This window comes from Lepidochelys olivacea, assembly GCF_965140295.1.
Source record: "Lepidochelys olivacea isolate rLepOli2 genome assembly, chromosome: 1".
Classification (NCBI taxonomy): Eukaryota; Metazoa; Chordata; order Testudines; family Cheloniidae; genus Lepidochelys; species Lepidochelys olivacea.
The window spans coordinates 120511100-120529060 of NC_140411.1; the positions used below are offsets into that span (position 1 = coordinate 120511100).

At 43.5% G+C, this 17961-nt stretch overlaps 1 protein-coding gene and 1 long non-coding RNA gene across 4 annotated transcripts in view; one reads left to right on the forward strand and one right to left on the reverse strand.

Moving 5' to 3' along the window:
* The window catches only part of AFF3 (ALF transcription elongation factor 3), a 478017-nt gene that overhangs the window by 308669 nt on the left and 151387 nt on the right, over positions 1–17961 (forward strand). The window lies entirely within an intron of this gene.
* LOC311527541 lies at positions 1879–17717 on the reverse strand. Its single transcript, XR_014713359.1, has 3 exons — positions 17323–17717; positions 17072–17196; positions 1879–3275 (listed from the first exon to the last, which is right to left on the reverse strand). It is a non-coding gene; the product is annotated as an uncharacterized lncRNA (long non-coding RNA).

Consider the following 17961-nt stretch of genomic DNA (forward strand, 5'->3'; position numbering starts at 1 on the left):
TACTTTCATATCAAAATAATAACTACATGGTAGCTGTATATGAAATGTAAAACAGGAAGAGGAAAGTGAGACAGCGAAAAAGCTGAAATGGAGGAGTTCACTAGCTTTCATGCTGTCTTCTGGTGAGAATTGTTTCCAGTGGATGATCTTCTTAACGTCTCAAGATTAAATACCCTAAAAAAAGAAAAAAAAAACCATGAACCTTCAGCAGGGTGAAAGTAACTTAAAGGACTTACTGGTACACAGGGTGGCCAGGCTCCTGTGCAAGGTGGGGGGTGGGGAGGCTCTGGGCCCCCAGAAAGGGCAGGGCCTGGGGCGGGGCTGGCGCCAGTCTCCCCCAGCCAGCCCTTCAGCACTGTCCGGCCTGCTCCGCCCGGGGCTCCGGCGGCAACTTAAAGGGCCCAGGGCTCTGGCCGCTGCTGGGAGCCCTGGGCCCTTTTAAATCACCGGGCCCCAGGGCAGCTGCCCCTTTTGCCCCCACCCCCGTCAGCAGCCCTGCTGGTATGGTGTTTAAAGGGCAGCCGCGGCAGTGCTTTAACGTCGGCTGTGTGCCGGCCCATACTGGCAGCCACTTTCTTACTGGTACATTGTACTGGCTTGCTTTCACCTATGACGTTCAGATGGCAAATTTAAATTTTATCCCCCTCTTTTTCCAGGTATAGTCCATTTATTAGGCCGTGTCTACGCTACGTACTTAAGTCGATTTAAGTTACGTCCATGATCATAAGCAGCTGTAATTACATTGCTTGTGCACTCACACACGCTCTTTATATCAGGAGAGCCGATCCACAGTTGGCGCTCTAGCATCGTCAGAGAGAGCAGCGCACCATGGATAGCTATGCCACTGTGAAATTGCCACAGTCTCTTGCTATGATCACAGTGCATCCTGGGAGCAGGCTCATCACCCCGTGATGCAGTTTTCTTGGTCCCAAGATTCCAAGGGCTTCCGACTGCATTTCGTTCCATTTTTCAACTGCACCTTTAAACTTTGCCCACCATCTCTGCTCACCAGTCCTGTGATACGCGTTATGAACACAACATGGCTGATCCTGCAGTATTTCATGAGCTGCAAATCTGAACAGAAATCCATGGTGCCTGCCCTGCTGTGTGCCATGCAAAGAAACAATTCAAGATTGATGTTGGCATTCATAAAGCAGCTGCACACGGTGGACCGTTGCTATTGGGCTCAGAAAGCAAACACCGAGTGGTGGGACTGGATTGTGAGCAGGTATGGGATGATGAGCAGTGACTACAGAACTTTCATATGCGCAAAGCCACCTTCCTGGAACTCTGAGTGGCACTCACCCCCGCCCTCCAGCATAAGGACTCCAAAATGAGAGCTGCCCTAATGGTGGAAAAGTGCGTGGTGATCACTGTGTGAAAGCTGGCAACTCTAGACTGCTACAGGTCAGTCACAAATCAGTTTGGAGTTGGGAAGTCACCGTGGAGGTTGCGGTGATGCAAGTGTGGCCAACTCTGTGGGTGCTCCGGGGCTGGAGCACCCATGGGGAAAAATTGGTGGGTGCTCTGCACCCACCGGCAGCTCCCCGCCCCGCCCCCCCACCGCCCCAGCTCACCTCCGCTCCGCCTCCTCCCCTGAGCGCGCCACATCCCCGCTTCTCCCCCTTGCTCCCAGCGCTTGCCGCCAGGAAACAGCTGATTCACGGCAGCAAACACTGGGAGGAAGGGAGAGGAGGGGGAACACTGCGCACGCCAGGAAGAGGCGGGGCCAGGACCAGGACTTGGGGAAGGAGTCCAATTGGAGCAGAGAGGGGGCGGAGTTGGGGCGGGGACTTTGGGAAAGGGGTTGGAACGGGGGCAGGGCAGGGGCAGGACAGGGGTGGAGTCAGGGCGGGGCAAGGGGCGAGCACCCACCGGCACCATGAAAAGTTGGCGCCTACGTGTGCAGGGCCATTAATCAGCTCCTGCTACGAAGGACTGTGATTCTGGGCAATGTGCAGGAAATAGTAGATGGCTTTTTTGTCAATGGGATTCCCTAACTGCAGTGGGCAATAGATGGCACACATATCCCCATTTTGATGCCAGACCATCTTGCGACGGAGTACATCAACAGAAAGGGCTAATTCTCTATGGTATTGTAGGTGTTGGTGGATCATTGGGGTCATTTTACTGACATCAGCGTGGGGTGGTCAAGAAGGTACATGACACATGCATCTTCAGGAACATTGGCCTATATAGAAAGCTGCATGCAGGGACTTTCTTTCCAGACCAGAAGATTCTAATAGCGCATATAGTGGAAATGCCCTTAGTGATCCTGGGAGGCCCAGCCTACCGCTTGCTCCCGTGGTTCATGAAGCCTTACACCAGAAACCTTGACAGCAGCAAGGAGCGCTTCAACAACTGACTTAGCAGGTGCAGAATGACTGTTGAATGAGCATTTGACAGATCAAAGGGTCACCGATACTGCCTTTTTGCCAAGTTAGACCTCAGTGAGGAAAATATTCCCATGGTCATAGCAGCCTGCTGCTCTGCATAACATTTGTGAAGCTAAGGGGGAAAAGTTTCCCCAGGGCTGGAGTGTTGAGGTGGATCACCTGGCAGCTGATTTTGAGCAGCTAGACACCAGGGCTATTAGAGGGGCTCAACGGAGGGCTATTCAAATGAGGGAGGCTTTGAGGCAGCATTTTGACACTCAGGCCCTGTAGTGATTCCTGCCTGAGCGTTAATTGTAGTCTGCAAATGTGCCAGTTGCCACTGTGTGAATTTCTGTTGCAACCATCCTGTGTAAGTCACAAATAAAGAATCACTGTCTTTGTAAGACTAATTTTTTATTAACAGCAATACACAGATTAACATTTCTTACAAGGGACATGACAGTGAGAAGCTCTCTTTGAAGTGAGGATCTCATAGATGTGTGTAAGTCCAGCTGTAGTTATGGAAAATGTCCCGAGGGGTGCAGTGCAAGCAGTACAGTAATGGGCCAGGAATGTGAGAGGAGCGCAAGGAAGGCAGCTCTGTATGGGCTGCAGGGAGAATCGAGCATGCATGTGCAATCAAGAGACCTCAGCATCTCTGTTTGTTCCTCCATGAGCTTTATTATCTGCTCGCAACCCTCTATAATCAGCTCCTGGCCCTGTCTCCTCTCCTTGCTATCCATTTCTAGTTTTTCATTTATTGTATCTCTCCACACTCTGTGCTCACTATCGACCTGATCTGATGATTGCAGTACTTCGCAAATCATGTCCTCCTCATTCCCTTCCTTATCTGATGGAGGCCCTTCGCCAGTGTGTAGGAGCTGGCCCTCAAGGGCACATCTGCAGAAACAAAAGAAACAATACTCTGTGTGCACTCACAGTCTTGAATCATAAAAGTTACATACAACTCTTTCTCACTTACCATTGGCAAGCACCCAGCATGGCCAGAGCACTAAACATGGTGAGTTTGGCCCGGGGGGGATGGTGCAAGACAGAACAAGGGTCTCAGTGGCTTCAGAAGAGGATCAGTACAAGATCCTAGGGACACTATTCTGAATACTGACACCGTTTTCCCAGGAGGGTGGGTGACTGAAGCTGAAATCACACTACTGAGGGTAACCAAAGGTTCAAGGGTGCATCTCCTGCATCTGTGCAGCTTCAGACTGTGTCTGTATGCTGCTCGACTGTGTGCTGCTTTGATTCTTCCAGAAGTAATTGCTGATTGGTGCAACAAAGTTTCCTACAATGGGAGAAGAAACAAAGCAGCTCTGCCAAGGAATCTTCGGCAGAGGATTGCAGAGTATCTGCAGGAAAGTTTCCTAGAGATCTCTATGGAGATTTCCTGGGAGATTTTGGTGTGTACTATCAAACTTTTCTACAGGGCTCCCACTGCATAGCTGCACAGGGGAATGCACATCTGATGCAAATAGTACCCAGTGTTGTTAATTTCAAGCCCATCTCCCACGTGCAGCATGTAACAAAATAAAGGACACTGTACCTCATGCCACCATGAAGTATCAAAGTAAAATGAGTACTTATTGGAGCTCCCCTCTCCTGCTTCAAGCACCCCACAGCCGGACTCCTGGGACTGGCTAGACCCCTCCGGAATCAAAAAGAGGACCTGGCTCACCATGCCATTAGATGACCCTGTTGCATGTCCAACATCCTCCTTCAATTCAACCTCCTTGTCCATCACTTCGTCCTTGGGGTTGACTCTGCTGGCCACTGCCTCCAGTCCCCGCAAAGTATCCATGGGACTCTTGGCAGTGGAAGTGGAGTTACCACCAAGGATGACATGCAGCTCCTTGTAGAAGCAGCATGTTTTCAGTGCCTCACCAGAGCAATGCTTGGCATCCCTTGCCTTCTGGTACGCCTGCCTCAGCTCCTTGATCTTAGCATGTCACTGCTGTATGTCCCTTTCGTGCCCCTTCTCCTCCATGCCACAAGCAATTTGCTTGGAGGTGTCAAAGTTCCTATGGCTGGTTCGGAGCTGCAACTGCACAGCCTCCTCTCCCCAAAGACCCAACAGATCCAGCAACTCCGTTGATGCCAAGCAAGAGCACGTTTGCTGCAGAAAGGTGGCATGGTCTGCCGGAAAGATGTGAGGTGAGCTATCCACGCCGAGCAAACCGGAAGTGGAATTTCAAAAATTCCAGGGGCTTTAAAGAGGGAGGGGCACATACCTTGGTACTTGGCTGCAGGGCAGTGGAGTAGAAACTGATTACCAGAGCGGCTATGATGGGAATTGTGGGACACCTCCTGGAGGCCACTTAGGGCAACATAAGCAAGCACAATGTCTACTCTGACACTGTGTTGCTCTAACTTTGTCGCAAAAAGCTCTGTGCTGCTTGTCGAGATGGTTTTATTATGTCGGTGTAGCAGGAGAGTTAAATCGGCAGGAGGAGCATTGTTGTGTGTACATCTCCACTGTTTTGTCAACTAAACCTGACTTTTGTTGACAAAACTAGTGTCAACAATGCCTTAGTAACTTCATATGCCCTTTTCATCCTAGGAACGAAAGTGTTTAGACAGTGCCCTTGATTAGTAACCTCCCAGGTATAATAACTACTCATTTACTATCTACCTTTACCACGCCTGCTGTAGAGGAAAGTAATTAAAATCACTAGAAGCTGCCCTTATGTTGAAGCTAACCTTGATTCAGAGCTGCCGGGGAAGTAATTAAATGTAATAGGTGCCACAGCTTGTAAACAAAGGTATACAGCACCTTTTGTCTAGTTTGAAAAGTTTCCACAATACTCAGCATTATTTCTAACCTTATGCAAAAAGCGAAGAGACAAGTTTGACAGGTTTGTCTAAATCTTGAGTTAATTTATGTGTGAAGAAATTCACTTAGAAAAAAATTGGCCAATTTAAACAGCTAAAATATATTATTACATGAGGAAACATATTTCTGTACACCAGAAGTGTATATTTATCTTACCTTTACCTTATCTTACCACTATTTTCCTTTGGCTTCTTTTGGGAGAGGTTAAGTGAGTATTTTGAATGTAATATTACCTCTAAATATCATGGGGATTAATGATGAGATATCAAGAAATTATGGAGATGTACATACCTGTGGAAAACAATATTTTATCTGAATTACTTCAGAAATGTATGCATGGTCCAAGTTGCACTCTCTCTCTCTCTAAAGAAAATGATAAATTGACGCTTAGACCCTTACATGGCTTCTGTTGCTGGATTAAGATTCCTTGTTGCCTTGGTAACCAGTTTTGGAAAGACTGTACTCTGGGTGACTGCTGCCTGAAATCCGAAACCCTCTGCTGTACTGTGGAGTTCTGGCTGATATACAGTTTGTACACTGTCATCAATAATATGCAGTATGCTGGTGTTTTCTCCAGTGAGTTTAAGGAAAAGAGAAATGAAAGTGAAATAAAATCACTACTAAAGAAAATTAATACAAAGATAACTTTTCAATGTTTTGGGCTGGTGCTCATAAATTGATTACTTTCTTCCTCCACCATTACTTTAGGTCAAGAAAGTCTTTAATTTGAATCAATGCTGAATCAATGGTTCATAGAGAGATGAGGTTGGTGGGGGGGGTGGAAGAGAGAGAGAGAGAGATACAGAATTCTGGCAAGCTGCTAAGTAAAATAAACTAACATTTTGCAAGAAAGAAATCCTGAGACTGAGGTCATAGTATGGAAAAAGTCTTGTTTCACAGCCTCTTTAGCGTGAGCGTGGCCTTTTTTTAAAAATGCAAGCATCCTATTAACATTTAAACACTAACGCTCATCCAGGAATGGAACAATTTTAGAATTTGAAGATCCTTAGTTTTCTATTTTGTTGGTGCACATATTTTTTTTACTTGCAAAAAACGTTTTTTGAATGAGATGCTTCTTGGTTTGTTTAATTATTTTAAAATCATGGCGGCCATATTAAGGAAATCTAAATAAACTTTTTTACCCACAAAATGATGAGCTCAAAAAGAGACTTCATAAGCTTGGTGGATGGCTTTTTATTTGCCATCCACTAAAATACAGAAAGATATTGAAACCTGAATTGGAGATGAATTTACTACTGTTGAAGAAGTCCTGCTGTTCGGCTATGAATAGTTAGACTCTTTTTAACCTTAAAAGTAGTTAACTGACAGTTTCAAGATAAATTAATTTGTCATATCTAACCTGGCAAATTAATGAAATTCTCTTGCCTTAATCTCTGGACTTGGATTTGACATTCAATAGAGTATGAAACTATTTTTAACTGAGGGGAAAAATAACTGTTTGGATCTATGAGGATGTTATTACAAGCGAGTTTACTGGTCTTTGATTTGCTAAGCTACAACTGGAGTCTTCCTTCTTCAGGGTAAGAATATTTCCATATTATTATGATGCCTTTAGTATTCTAAGAGTAAGGATATTGTATATCTTGTGTATATTGACTTTAAGTATTCATTCTTTGATTAGTATGCAGACATTTCCCAAAAGAAATGTGGAATGTATGTATTGGCAGTTTGAAACTGATGATAGACTTGAGGAGTCAGGAAGGTGACACATTGACGCCATGAAAGCTAGAAATGGATCAGGCCAAAAGTTTGGATGAAGACAGTTGTTCCTGAGATAATTTAAAAGGGTTATATTTACAGATTGTTTCCAAATCAAGGCAGTTGTGCCTCTGATTTACAAAAACAAAAGCAAACTTTTTCCGTAAAAAAGTGCAGCTTGATTGGTCCATCAACTTTCTCTGGCAAAATGGTGACATTATAGATGATTTCCCCCAGATGCTGGGTTTTATTAGGTTTGTTAGATATGTTTGAAAGATTCTTTCTTAAAGATTTAATTTTTCATGGTATGATTTGTATTCAGTTGTATATGGAGACAAGGATACTCTTGGCACATTTCTTCAGAGATACACCTTGAGACTTGAAATTAAAGGATCCGTTCTACCAAATTAAAAAATCAGTGATACCTTACCCAGAGTATTGAGGGGCTTTTTCATCGATTTCATTGTGTCAGCATTCAATGCATCATGAATGCAATTATAAATGAAAATTCTAAATACTGTACTCAGCCTGGGCTCCCCCAGTATCAGCAAGGTTCAGGGCCAACACAGGTGCTCCCTTGACAGCATGACACCGCATGGCATGAGGAAAATACCTTTCCATTCCTTGTTCTGTGGGCAGTCCCTGTGCAGCTGTATAAAGTGCAGTTTGCAAAGGAGGTCTGGTCTGGCATATTCCAGAAAGAAGGTGTTAGTCAGCGTGGACATGAGACTAAGTGCAACTCAGCCAGAGGTCCAGTAGTGCAATGAACAAGAAAACAAGTCTTTTCAGTATAATTAATTTAATAGAACAGCAGAATATCATATACAGTAGACAGTACTTATTTTTATAAACAATCTGATCCATGCTGTGTTTTTTAGGGACGGACATTTTTTAAAGATTTAAAGGATTTTATTTATACTGATCATTCATGTAAAATCTATGTATTTTCTATGTAACTATCAATAATAGAATAAATCTAGTATCAGACTAACCCTGTATAATAGCAGCAATCGATATTATTAATTCAAGATTCTGCAAGGTTTCACAAGAGAAGGGATACAGTCCTTTATCAATAAACTGTTACCACAGTGTATTTTATTTTGGTATTTTTGTATTTCAAGCTAAGAGTTTGATCCCACATATAATTACAACTGAGTATAATGCTTTCTCCCAGGAGCCAGCTCATCAGAACTGTTTGAAGGATCAGAGTTTAATTTTGAGAACTGTTTTTATGCCTACTGGACACATCCAGCTGCCAAATTCCAGGTATCCATTGGCTCGTGCGCTGCATAGATTACAGAAAGCATTCCAGATCAGGTTGAGCTAAGTATAAGAAAAGTCAGCCTGCTATGGAATGATTGTACTTTAAGACATACAAAAAAGGAGGAAGCTGTGAATTTGTTGGCATGAAGGCAAGAAACTGAGAGTGGAGAGCTCTACCACTCCTTCTCCTCAGTCCATACATCTTATGACCATCTCCTCCATTTCTCACACTGGATGCAGTCCCATGGAGTAAGAACATGGTCTCGATCCATCATACAGGCCATGAAACTAAAATTAAGCCTCACATGGGAGTGGGCTTCCTTTCTATAACTCCAAAGAGCTATTCTGGTTTTAGAAACAGATTAGGAGAAGAAGCCTCCCCCTGCACTCTCCCCTCAGCATAACTATTAGCTGCTGGGCAAGACACCATGCATATCAGACACCACCCCTCGGAAGTGTGTTACCACAGGGAGCCTTGAGTGTTCAAAGTGTGACCACTGCTATGGAGAAGTACCTGGAAGAATCGAGAGAAGATTCTTCAGCTGCAGACAAACAGAATTACTTGGATGGGAGAGGAACATTCATTCACGGGTGACTTGACTGCTAAATAGGATCTCAAGGATTTAATAGTTATGTGCAGGGATACAGTATAAACAAATTTATATCTGCAAGTGGTAAGGGGTGTGCACATATGTGAACAGTGGCTGTTACATTGATTGAAGGGCCTAAATGTCTGATGATAATCTCAACCTGCGTATAGTTCACTATGATCACATCAGCTGGAAGAACTGATTAGCAACCTTTATACTTAGACACTATGAGAAGAAAATAAATAGCAGCAATTCCTCCTTTTCAGAATTATATTTATTCATTTTTAATTGACTTAAATTGCCAAGTTCATCCTTAGTACAACCCCATTTACTTCAGTGAAAGAGCACCAGCTATGAATTTGGCATAAAATGAGGTTTCAGTGTCTTTAAGAACCTAACACCTTTGGTGCCTGGCTGAAAGGCAAATACCTTAAGCTCAAGCTCCGAGCAAAGCTGTAACCTCATCTTGTTTCTGTGCATGCACGTGTCATCTGCACATGCTCTCAGACAAATAATCTCTGGTTTGTTTTGAAGAGTGTCCTCAGCTCATGTTGCATTAGAGATTCTGCAGATACAAAATGATTCTAGCTGGAGCTTTTGGTTTCCAGCAGGGAAGTGAATCAATGTTCAGGGCGCAAGTGAAATCTTAACTCAGAGTTCCATAGCTGAGTTAATTAATGTTTGACATTTAGAGAAGCTGCCAATTTGTAAGGTACAGGAGGAGGGGAAGCTGCAGGGCCCATTCCCCTAACCTGGCCGCAGCACCCTGCAAGCTTCTGAGGAATTATGATCATCAGACCATGCTTTATATAAAGCCACCAGTATCCCAAAGAGCTGTGCATTAAAATTAAATAACACAAGAAATTGACCCCACAGTCACTGGTATGTAGCATGATGCGTGTCATTAATTAATACCTCAAGAAGCATGTGCATCCTGCTGTATTGTGGGCCTAGCACCAATGGGAAGAGTTCTGGGGGCAGCCTGGAAACCCCAGTTCCACAGAGTTCCTTTGCAGCCCTCTTGGAATCACTTAATTCTCCAAAACTTCTACTTGGACTCTGAACACTATACAGGTTTTGATAGGTCATTTCTTCTTAATTCCTTTATGCCTCTCTTCATCTGCTATATTTTCACTGCTCCCAGCTTCACTCTCAGTATCCACTATGCTCCTCTCCCTCCTTCCACTCCTTTCTCTGTCATGTCTTCCCCCAGCACTCCATCCCTTTCTTTCTCAGGCCCGGCCAGCACAACAGAGTTAGGTCGATGTAAGGCAGCTAACATTGCCCTAACTCTGTAAATGTCTACACTACAATGTTGCTCCCGCTGATGTACGTCACCCACTACACTGACCTAATGACTCCACCTCTGCGAGAGGTGTAGCACTTAGATTGATGTAGTTAGGGCAATGCAGTGTCTAGTTACATCACCTGTTGGCTGTCAGCCCCATGCAGGCCTGGCGGTGGGGCTCCAGCTGTGAGCCCTGTGCAGGACTGACAGCTCCAGCTGTCAGTCACTAGTGGCGGGGCTCCAGGTGTGAGCACCACAGGGGGATGACAGCTCAGGCTGTTGGCCCCAGTGCAGGGGAGCGGGGGGGGGCTCCAGCTGTCAGTGCCCCACAATGTTTCAAACAGTTAAGTGAGTGGAAGCTCATCTGGTGAGGATGCACACCGCTGACAGAGGGGGTGTAGTGTGGACATGACCCACCGCAGCAGTTGCTGCAGTGGCTGAACATTGCCCTAACTTAGGTTGACTTAATTTTGTAGTGTAAACAAGGCCTCAGACTTCTGCCCCCTTCCATCCTTACTGCTCCCTGCTCTTCACCCCATCCTTCACTCTCACACTCCTATCCCTTTCTTTCTCCTCCACATTCACCTCTCAAAACACATCCACCAACTTACCCCAAAATTTGTTATACATGAAATGCTCACCTAAAAAGATACAAAACAAGACATACACTATTGTATCCAAAGCCAACTCATGTTATTGTGTTTGTAATTTGTGTCCCACTGTCCACCTCCTGCCTCTTGTTATCTCTTCTTAGACTATAGAATCATCAGGGCAGAGACCTGTCTTTTTGTATGTTTTGTAGAGTGCCTAAGTATTGCACACATCTTAGTTTAGGCCACATAATTTTCCATTTTTTTTTTTAATACCAGGAAAAAATGAGAGGTGTAGCTTAAGCACTAAATTTTAGCTTTAGTTACCAATTTTCTTCCTATTATAAGTTTAATATAGACCTTCATAATTGGCAAGTAGGGTTATTAAATCAAATGGTCTTTTCTGTTGGTATATTTTTTTTAATTTGAGAGTCCTCTCATTAATTCCAGTAGAAAGGAATGAGAAACTCTGATACACTATTTTGTTCTCTCTTTCACATTAGGAATCAGTTTAATTTCAATGAAAGTTTATGGACTAGTAGTATCAGTGCAGTTACAGAGTGATGTCTTCTGGGGTGATCTGAGCAAACTAGGGAGAGCTAGGATTTCATCAGGGAAGAAGATGTTTAAGAAATTCAAGTTAAAACTTATTTTTATGCTGAGTGTCCCCTATAGCAGGGGTTCTCAAACTTCATTGTGCCCCAACCCCCTTCTGACAACAAAAATTACTACATGACCCCAGGAGGGGAGACCGAAGTCTGAGTCCACCTGATTCCCACTTTCCCGGGGTGGGGGAGCCAAAGCCTGAGCCCCACTGCCTTGGACGGGGAAGGGTCAAAGTCAAAGCCCAAGGGCTTCAGCCCCAGCCAGAGGGCCTGTAACCTGAGCCCCGCTGTCCAGGGCTGAATCCCTCAGGCTTTGGCTTCAGCCCCGGGTGGTGGGTCTTGGGCTTCAGCCCCAAGCCCCAGCAAGTCTAAGCCAGCCCTGGTGACCCCCATTAAAATGGGTCACGACCCACAGTTCGAGAACTGCTACCCTATAGCCTGGTTGGTGCAGGCATTCAGCACACATTTCTGGGATTAATTCAGTTTTCATTTTAGCTTTGCAGTTCAACAAAATCATCTACGAAACATTTATGAAATGCCTTGTTATCTTAAGTCAGTTTATTTCTACTTTTTATTTTCCACCTATTTTAGTTCCAGGAAAGCACTTGTGTTTCTCAAAGATCTCTATTGAGACTGACATTGCATAGGATCTGGAAGGTTTCCCCTAAATTCCTAGCAACATGCTATAGGAGTCTATTCATTCTCTGTTAAAGAAAAAATATACTATATTGGGGGTTTTCATCACTTTCTATTTAGATTAAAGGGAAGACTCCCCATGTAAAGGGAACATAACGATAATTGTTTTTAAAAAGGAATAAAAAGCTCTTAGTTGCAATCATATTACTCTGGGTTTACTTCATTTCTGTCTTAGCTTTGCAGATTACCTTTAAATGGATTTGCTTTAAACTTCTGAGTAGGCTATTATACAAGTGGATTGACATGGAGGAGTGGAATGCGGGGCTCTGGCCAAAAAGACATGTTTTCATGGAGTTCCACTCCATTTAAAATTCTTTCAGTTTTGCCATTACATGGAGATCCACTTAAGTAAATAACCGATAAATGAATACAACATTCCAATTGGTACATTTTTTTAAGGACCAACACTTTTTATATGACCCTGAGTGAGAACTGCATTTGTTAAATGAATTGCTTTTTAAATGAAACACATATGAGAATTTTTTAAATCCTCCGTTGTTCTTTAAAATGTTTTAGTGCCTCATTAATTCTTGATTAGTCTGTCTGTTAAGAGGCCATTATTATGTGGTAATAGGGTGTAAGAAATTACCTCTGAAACTTTTGTAGTATCATACAAAAACGTGCTATAATTAGCACCTTATCAGGTGTTGAGGCCAGATTTGAAGGGTATAAATCAGTGCTACTCTAAGTGGCCTGTGGCCCACCAGTTGTCTACATAACCCCTCCCAATGGCCTGCAGAATGAAATGTTATGAGAACAAAGCAATGGCATGTTGGCTGGTACATGTGAGGAGCTCTTTCCTACAGAGGGCTCCACGGAATGAAAAGACCTGGTAAAAATTAACTCTCTCAGAAGCCTGCTGTAATTCAGGAGCTCTCCAATCTTATGTTTGTTAAATCATGGCAACTGAATAAGTTGCAATAACATTTATGTAAAATATTTCCAAAGTTGTGTGGTGCTCATATAATTAAAAGCCAGTTCTTAATGCCAACATCTGTAAGTAAGAAAGAACAGTGTGCCCCAAAGGTTAGTAGTTCTGGGTGCCCTAACAATTATCTAAAATCAATGTGTTTCGGTGTGAGAGTATACTGTGTTGTATTTATAAGTAGGAGTTGGAGGAAGAAGAAGTTTTACTAAGAAAATCTTTACAGCCCTTTCTTTCACTCCTGATTGTTTTGTAATATTATTTTAAATTGACTGTAAACTGCAAGCACATCAGAATTTTATGAAAATACTTTGTAAGCTGTTTGTTGAGTCTTTTGAACAGTAACAACATTTGGTGCTGTTACTGCGAGGATAATGGTACACTGAATATACAGAGTGATTTATTTTGTCCAGTAATATCTCTGTTGGTGATAGTTTTAAAGGCTTATACCACTTCTGGAGAGTAATTTATATATATATATGTAAGTCTCTATTGTCAATCTCCCTCATTTTTGCCCATTTTATTTCAATAATCTCATCAGTTATCTTCACTGTCTTCAGAGCACTAAATACATAACAGACTGTCTATAACTGAAATCTTTACTCTTAACAGTAAAATTATGTACTGAAATTAATGAAATGGGCCAAATTAATTGGTGGTGTAATTCAATTTACTTTAACTGACCCAGTGTATTTAATTAGGTGATTTGCTTTTGATCATTGAGGTTGTCAGTATTAATGATCCCATTTAAAATTAATGTAAAGTGCACATTTTATATACATATACACACAGTATATCTGCGTTAAAAGTATATAAGTTTATTTCTATATGTTCCTTTTTATTTAAATACCAAAAAGATACCTAGCCACAGTTCTGGGTGCCCTAACAATTATTTAAAATAATAACACATATAAGGAATAGCTGCCCAACAGCACAACAAAACCCCCAGCATCATAACTAAATTAATTTATCCTCCAGTAATTCAAAGTACCAAAACATATCCCAACCCTCTCAAAAGACCCATCAACCTATAGCCTGAGTTCTTCTCAAAAACCTCATCTCTGAAGTGTGCTCCAGAGGTTAATAGTTTCTGGCTATTTTGGACCAAAAGGAGACGACCAAAGTTTCAGAGCCAAGGGGCCATCACAGAGAGTGTAATCTGGTAGCTTTCTGTCTCTTTCCTATCCCAACAGGCTCCAGTTTGAGCAGCTCTGGTTATGGCAGCTGTAGCGGTAGAACACTGGAAGAGAGGGAGTCTCTCAGGCAGCCATGAGCAAGTTATATAGCCCTCCATTCGTAGAATCATAGAAGACTAGAGTTGGAAGAGACCGCAGGAGGTCACCTAGTCCAACCCCCTGCTCAAAGCAAGACCAATCCCCAACTAAATCATCCCAGCCAGGGCTTTGTCAAGCCTGACCTTGAAAACCTCTAAGGAAGGAGATTCCACCACCTCCCTGGGTAACCCCATTCCAGTGCTTCTCCACCCTCCTAGTGAAATAGTTTTTCCTAATATCCAACCTAGACCTCCCCCACTGCCACTTAAGACCATTGCTTCTTGTTCTGTCATCTGCCACCATTGAGAACAGCCTAGCTCCATCCTCTTTGGAACCCCCCTTCAGGTAGTTGAAGGATGCTATCAAATCCCCCCTCACTCTGCAGACTAAATAAACCCAGTTCCCCCAGCCTCTCCTTCTAACTGAATAAGTTGCAATAACATTTATGTAAAATATTTCCAAAGTTGTGTGGTGCTCCACACAACTTTGTAAGTCATGTGCCCCAGCCCCCTAATTATTTTCATTGCCCTCTGCTGGACTCTCTCCAATTTGTCCACATCCTTTCAGTAGTGGGGGGACCAAAACTGGACAAGATACTCCACATGTGGCCTCACTAGTGTATGAAAATATTGCTTGAGCAGGCAGGGGTATAATCAGGAAGGCCAAAGCACAACTGGAGTTGCAGCTAGCAAGGAATGTGAAGGGTAACAAGAAGGGTTTCTAAAGTATGTTAGCAACTAGAAGATGGTCATACTCCTCCCTAGTCATCTGTCCAAGTTTCCACTTCTTGTAAGCTTCCTTTTTGTGTTTAAGCTCACCGAAGATTTCTCTGTTAAGCCAAGCTGGTCACCTGCCATATTTGCTATTCTTTCTGCACATTGGGATGGTTTGTTCCTATGCCCTCAATAAGGCTTCTTTAAAATACAGCCAGCTCTCCTCAAAATACAGCCAGCATTCCTCAAAATTAACCCCTTAAACTGCACCCAGAAATCAATAGGCAGCTAGCACAGATCCTGCACCACTGGGGTCATGTGCTCACTGCTTAGCAATTAGGCTGCCTCATTCTGCACGAGTTCCAGTGTCTGAATGAATTTAAGATGTAGCTTCACTGTAGAACAGATCACAATAGTCTAATCATGAGGCGACAATGGAAAAGATAACAGCAGCAAGTTATGAATCTGAGAGAAAAGTTTGCAACTGCCTAGTCAGGTGCAGATGGAAAAAAAGCCACCCTTGTCACTGTGGAAAGCAATTGTTTGATATGATGCTAGCTTTGAGTTGCTTAGGTGACGTAGGTCACCAGTGGTGGATGCACACTCTCAAAGATGCCACTTGTCTTCTGCTATAACCTCAGGCTCCTTTTCTCAACCACGATCATCACCTCAGACTTGTCTGGGTTAGGCAAACTTGGCCCCATTTTACCACAGTTTCAACCAGATATTAGCAAGGCTGCTTAACTGTATTGCTGTAGTCTGGCCATCCGTATACAAGCTGAATTATTATTATTATTTATTATGTTATTAATTATTATTAATTGTTAATACTTATTACTTGTATTATTGTAGCACCTCTGAGCCCCTGTCATGGACCAGGACCCGGTGCTTAGCACTTTACAAACACAGAACAAAAAGACAGTCCCTGCCCCAAAGATCTTACAAACTAGGTATAACACAAAAGAAAATGGATTAATACTGACAGACCAATGGTGAGGTTACAAGGAATAAGGAGACATTATTGGTAAGCATAATTGGCAGTGGGCTCGGCATACCAGTAGCCTAACCATTGTCAGGGTTGTTTTGTTTTTTTTTGTAGACCTCACAGCAGAGGAGGGCTTTGAAGGGGGACAAGGAGTTAGTTTTGCCGATGTTTATGGGGAGCTTCTCCCAGACATGAGAGTCAACTTGGAGAAAACACAAAAGTGCTTGCTTGTAAATTTTACCAAGTGTGTGATGGAAACTGACCTTACTGGTTACTCAGAGGCAGGAGTTCACTTTTTGAACTGAATGAGATCTGATAGGTAAGGCGGGGATAGGTCATGAAAGGCCTTGAAAGTGAATTCAAGCACCTTATGTTTGATGTGATAGAAAAGGGGGAGCCAGTGGAGGAATGCAAAGAGAGGGGTCAGAGTCACAGGCAAGAAAAATGATCGTAGCAGCAGCATTCTGAAGAGATGTCAGAAGGGCAAGACTGCATTTGTCAAGGCCGGAGAGAAGGATGCAGTTATTGAGACGCAAGATGATGAGAACTTGGACATGCATTTTAGCTGTGTGGATGGATAGAAAAGGCTGTATCTTAGAGGTGTTATGCAGAAAGAATCCACAAGACTTAGACATAGCCTGGATGTGAGGACCTAGAGGGAGGTCTGGGTCACACATGACAGAATAAGAAAGGTTGCAAGATGGAAGCCTATTGAACCTTACAATTAGGAGAAGTAGAAGTGGCGCAAGTTCCTTTGGGGAAGTGTAGCAATTGCTCTTAATTACCCTGTGTAATTTTTTTGTTATTTTCTACACTGGAGAAATGTACTATGCTAAATCCTGTCTGGTGCCACCGTGTGCATGTTACACATCTCTTTTCCACACACACAAGTACTTCCAGGGGTGCACATACAACTACCACTTTGATTAAACTTGCTTCCACATGAAAATGAAATAGTAATTGTGATCAGTCATTCAAAGAAGCTGAGCACATGCAGCTCCCACTGAGTTGGTTGGGATTTTAAGGTCCTGGTAATTTTAGCACCTCTAAAATTCATTCAGTAAAATTAAAAAAAAAAACAGTTAGATAATTGGCAGGACCAAGGGACCAAAGTCTCTATCACAATGCAGTTCTGTAACTAATACTTTACATTTCTAATACAGTAGAACCTCAAAGATATAAACATCAGTGTTACGGACTTACCGGTCAACCGGACACTATGGAGAACTGGTGTGACAGATTTCTGTTACCAATCCGCCGCCGCGTCAGGTGATCAGGCTGACGCCGCAGGATTGTTGGGATGGGAGATGACGAAACACACCAAGTATCTAAATTTTAAAGGTTTATTGATAAAATAATAAAATAACAGCAGAGAGTGATGGGTGCTCCCCACGTCACTCAGGGGGAGGAAGAAAGTGTTAGTGCCCCAAGCCCTAACCCACTTTCATACTCACATACGCACTACCCAAGACTGGCTGGGCCTGGGTGTAAAGTAAGAAGAAGAAGGGGGTGGGGGGTGGGGGGGAGTTCTTGTCATCCAAGGCTGCAAATCTCCGAGTTGCTCTGGCTCTCAGGAGGGTTTTAAGACCTGGGCCCCTCTGGGGGTGTTCCATTCCAAGACCTCTTTTCCTGGTTCTCTTTGTGCCGGTCCAAACTGGCTTTCTGTAGTCTTTTTCCCTTTTCCAAAACACCCTGGCTCCAGGGACGCCTGGCACGGGCCTGTCCCCCCCCCCCCCCCCGGTCGTCTCTTCTGTGTTTTCAGACTCTGCAGTCTTGGGCTTTGTTTTCTTCTTCACTGGCCTTGCTGTCTTGCAGGTGCAGGACTCTGCAGTTGGATTTTCTTTGTCACAGCTCCTTGGGCAACTTTCAAGCTCCCGTCTTTCTTGGCTCGCAGCCAAACGTCGGCTGTGAGCTGCGACCTTGGGCTGGCTGGGGCCAGCATCTTATCTTCAAATTGAGCTAGCAGAAGTGTTGAATTAACTCGTTCTCTGTTCTCTTCTTCTTCTCCCCCGCTCGGCCTCTCTTAATCTGCAAAGGAAACTTCCACTCCCCACTCACACCTTTGACCCTCCCCAAAATGCTTTGTGATGCTT